General features: G+C 43.6%; 1 protein-coding gene across 2 annotated transcripts in view; it reads left to right on the top strand.

Moving 5' to 3' along the window:
- Positions 1-5,023, top strand: part of LOC109964728 (carbonic anhydrase-related protein 10-like) — a 135,460-nt gene that overhangs the window by 113,147 nt on the left and 17,290 nt on the right. The gene's annotated exons all lie outside the window — the stretch shown is intronic.

Raw genomic sequence — 5,023 nt, 5'->3', positions numbered from 1 at the left:
ATTACTGACGTACTAGAGCTTTTATACAAACTCTCCACAGGTTTTCCAGTCATTCCCATTACACCACAGTATTTTCAACAGCTAACAATTTGAGTGACAAATGGAAGTTAAACTTAGTCTTCAGCATTAGCAGTTAAAGTCTTAGCTGAACAGAAAATTAAAGCAAGAAAGTGAAAAGATATGTAAGACCGTCAAATATTTAGCTTTCAGCTACAAAGTATCATACATAGAATTTTGGTGTCAGTCTCCTGGGGTTTCATATTAACATCCATTCATTCATCCATCCAACCATTTTCTTCCACTTACCCGAGATCTGGTCATGGTGGCAACAGGTTCAACAAGGTAGTCCAGACATCCCTCTCCTCAGTGACGTGTTACAGCTCCTCTGGTGGGATTCCAAGGTGTTCCCAGGCCAGATGGGATATATAATCTCTCCAGCATGTTCTGAAAGTACCCCACGGCCTCCTGCCAGTTGGACATGCCTGGAAAACCTTCAAAGGGAGGAGCCCTGAAAGCATCCTGATAAGATGCCCAAACCACCTCCTTTGGCTTCTTTTGATGTGAAGGAGCAGCAGTTCTACTCTGAGCCCTTTCTGGATGTCCGAACTCCGCACCCTAGCTCTAAGGCTAAGTCCGGCCACCCTGCAAAGGACACTCAATTCCAACCCAGAGGGAACAATCGACCATTTTCCGGCAGAGGACCATGGCCTCAAAATTGGAGGTGCTAATTCTCATCCCCATCGCTTCACACTCAACTGCAAACCACCCCAGTGTGTGCTGAAATCCGCACCTTAACATGGTGGAGAGGTGTGTGTGTCCCAGTGATCCTGGGAGCTGTGTTGTCTAGGGTTTCCCAAGGCAAATTGGTCACAGGGGAGAGACCAGACTAAGAGTGATTCAAAACCCTGATGAAAATGGTCACTTCAAGTTGTGCTAGCCAGCCAAGATTAGGGAAACCGGGGCACCCTGCTGGAGCCAGACCTGGGAGGGGAGCTCGCCAGCAAGTGTCTGGTGGCTGGGCCTTGGCTTATGAGGTCTGGTTGGGCACAGTCCAAAGAAATGACATAGCGGTACTGCCCTGTGGACTCATCACCTGCAGGAAAAGGAATCAGGGTCCAGTGCTATGCAAGTTGGGTGGCAGGCTAGGTCAGGTACCTGGGCATGTTGGGGAAGTGGGGAAGGAGATGGAGCTTGTGCAGGAGGTGGACTGGTACCAAGTAGATATAGATGATCTTACCTCCACACATAGCCTTGTCTCTGGAACCAAACTCCCGGAGGTGGGCTGGACTCTATACTTCTCCAGAGTTGCCCAGGGCAAGAGGTGGGCGTGGGAATACTCACAAACCCCCAGATGAGTACTTCTGTGTTAGAGTTCTCCCCAAGGAACAAGAGGGTCAACTCCATGCAATGCAACTTAAAGTCACTGGGACAAAAGCTCTCACTGTTGTTTGCGCTGTTTGAGTATGTGGCCTTCTTGGAGACCCTGGGGGAGGTCCTCAAGGGGGCACCAATCTGAACCCAAATGGTGCTCTGTTATTGGACTTCTGTGCTAGTCATGGATTGGCAATAACAAACACTATGTTTGAGCATAGATGTATGAGGAGTTCAGGGAGGCTATGGAGAAGAATTTTCGGCTGGCCTCAAGGAGGTTCCAGCAAACCATCCAATGGTTTAGAAAGGTAAAGCAGGGATTGGCCCTGGCTATGTTTGGCAGGGGAGGAGGACTGCTGACTTGGACTGAGGATACCTTTGGGTGATGGAATGAACACTTTGAGGAACTCCTGAACCTGTCTGACATGTGTTGCAAAGAGGAGACTCAGACAAAGCCTCACCTATGTCTACAGCATATATCTCCTTGGTGGCAAAGCGCCAGGAGTGGATGAGATTCACCCTGAGCTGCTGAAGGCTCTGGACATAGTTGGGCTGTCTTGGTTGACATGCCTCTTCAATGTCGCATGGAGGATGGGGACAGTGCCTGAGAACTGGTAGAATGGGGTGGTTACCATTTTTAAAAAGGGGGATGGGAGTGTGTGCTCCAATTATCAGGGTATCACACTACTCAGCCTCCATGGGAAAGCCTATGCCAGGGTGCTGGAAAGAAGTCTCCGACCAACTGTCGCACCTCAGATTCAGGAGGAACAATGTGGATTCTGTCCTGGTCATGGAATAGTGGCACAGCCGGGGGAAGAGAGTGTTCGGTTAGGGGACCTCAGAATTGCATCTCTGCTATCTGCTGATGATGTGGTTTTGTTGGCTTCATCAGACCATGACCTCCAGCACACATATTAACAGTGCAATACTTTTTAAAATATTCATTTGCGGTGTTGTGCTTTGTTCAGGTGAAGTTTCTGTTTACACAGATGTGCCGCTACTGATGACTATTGCTAATGAGTTTTAATGCCACACAGGCACCATATTTACCTCCAGTTCAATTCCCAGTTATTACTGATACATGGCTTCCTCATGTGGCAAGCAACTCCTAGTGCTTGCATACATTTTCTACAGGAAAAATACAAATCAATCTAGATTGAGTCACATTCCTCAGCCTCGCTGTGTTTTCATAATAATTGTTCAAAATGCTCACAATTTATGATGGCATCAATGTACAGTAATTCTTTCAGAGCTTGAAAGAATGCTATCAATTGTACAGTAGCTGGGACCTGTTACTGTAGCACCAGCTGTTTAGTTTAGTTCTGAGAATGGAAGTATAGAGAAAAACCTAGCCTGACTCTTGCCAGAGTTCCAATAAATACAGTATAAGAAAGATTGACTTATAGAGAGACAGACAGATGTAAGAGTAAATAGATGCAGTTTCTTAAAAACTTGCAGAACTAAAACATGAAAAGAAAAAAGTTGCAACAGAAAATTTCTGACTGCAAGCCTGATTGCTAAATCCCACATCTGAACCTACATATCAAGGCAGCAGCAAGTTTTGTCAGGATTACATAAGCAAGTCCCATTTCACCAGGTGAGAACCCAGTGTGCCCTGGAAGGCTAAGCTATATACACTCAAAAGAAAACCCACGTTATGTAACTCATTGCTCCAGTGCTCAGATAGAAATGGTTGAGTCATACTCAGAGTTGTTATAAAACAAAATCTTGACCTTCATGCATGCCATCATATTCATTTTAATTACATTATAATAACTTTAATAGCATGCTACGGTATAATAAAATGGGCCAGTATTCAGTTAGTTAATTATCTCTGTGTTGTTTGTCTCCATGGCGCTGGTCCCGGTTCTGTTTGTCTGAATGACTGAACAGCAAATGTGCAGAAAAATCTTACAGCACAGAAACAAATTAGTACATGGTTCTTTTATCCTGTCTGTGTGATAAAGTGCAGTACTGTAAAACAATGAAACTTGCACATGTGTTAGGCTAGAGATGCTTTCCCTTCTCTCTTGTTGATGGCATGATGGATTATCATATTGTCCTGGTCCGTACTGCTAGTAAAGTAAATAATACAAGTTCAGCCCTCATCTTGGGTTGGAGCTATTTGACTCTGTGTGATGCCTTGATATCAAGCGAGCATACTCTTTGCTGTAGCTCTAGGATGATGTGGAGAGAGAATGTATTTAAACATCCCCATCCACTGTCCTGTGGATAGAATCTTACAGTAGCCTAGTCAAGTAATTTTCCCATTTACTTACATTATTGCAATATTATAACCTGATTATGATGTTAAAGAAAGGGCAGGTAGAGCTGTACTGAAAGCCATTGGGTGCTCAAGTGTAGCACCCTGGGACAGCAGGCAAAGTGAGTGAGACTAGACCAAAGGAATCCCTGGTGAGCTGATTAAAGTGCCTTTTTGATCTTTACCAGAATATAGGGGAGAATTCTCCCCCAGGACAGCTTCTGTGCATCTCAGGGGGGAACAGCCCCTATTTCTCATGAAGGACTAAACATTTGGAGTTCACACTATGACCTTAGAATTGTTCAATTATAGGGGAAGATACACATACACAGAGGAACTCTGAACCTCTCTCTACGTGTATTGGAAAGCCACTCATAATGTTGCTTACTTGTGTGAAATTGTTTTCATCAACCCTATCCAATCACATTTTTCAAAATTAAAAGTTAAATTCATCAATCAAAATGAAATGGGAAAAAAACAATCAAATAAATGACCCCATCTAACAGAGTAATACTACTGGTTCACTGTTCAACAAAGTTGACCAGGGCAACACTCTTCAAATATATTTAATTATAGTATGTGTATTATAGTACGTAAACATCAGGAAGATAAATACAACTAACAACAGAAGTAACAATTTGTGTCTTAGACTAGTTGGTTTTACATATACAATTAGAGATTAGTGTCAGCAATATTAATTAGTTCTTAATAATAATAATAATAATTATTATTATTAATGTTGTTGTTGTTGTTGTTGTTGTTATTGTTATTATTATTATTGCTTTGTGGGAATGTGCATGGCCTCAGCATCAGGTGTTTGGTTTAAACTGAGATGGGTACCAGATGTTGTTTAAAGGGGATATTATTGTTCTTCTGGGTGGATGTTATTTTCTCTGTTCTGATGTCTTCTGCGAGAAGATTGATCCATTGGTTGATATGTAGTGATGTTTTTGTTTTCCAGTTTACAGGTTGTATTCTTGGTGATAGTTAGAGAAACAAGGAGTGGGTTTCTAAATTTTATTGGTAGGTGTTTGACTTCTGTGATATTACCAAGCAAGCAGAATGATGGAGGTGGGGGGGGATTCTAGAGCTGAAGATGGTGAAGAGTGTCACCGCTACCCAGAGGGAGCGAACTGGTCGGCAGGTCCATGTAGCATGGAAGTAATCATCAGTGCTATCCAAGATGCATTGTGAACAGAGAGAGAGAGAGCTAAAATGTTTTCCTGTTTGCTCATTGGTAGTGTTACTGTTGCATCTAGCCATGGTGCCCTGGTCATGCCCAGTCTTGTTGGAGCACGGCCAGGTCTGGTTATTACTGTGGATGGGGGACCACATGGGAATACCAGGTGCTGTGGCTACAACCAGCCACTGGGGGTACACAAGACTGCG

Source organism: Monopterus albus, unplaced genomic scaffold (genome assembly GCF_001952655.1).
Source record: "Monopterus albus unplaced genomic scaffold, M_albus_1.0 scaffold92.1, whole genome shotgun sequence".
Lineage (NCBI taxonomy): Eukaryota > Metazoa > Chordata > Actinopteri > Synbranchiformes > Synbranchidae > Monopterus > Monopterus albus.
Note: the sequence above shows the minus strand (reverse complement) of the source record. Positions and strands in the feature narration are given on the sequence as shown.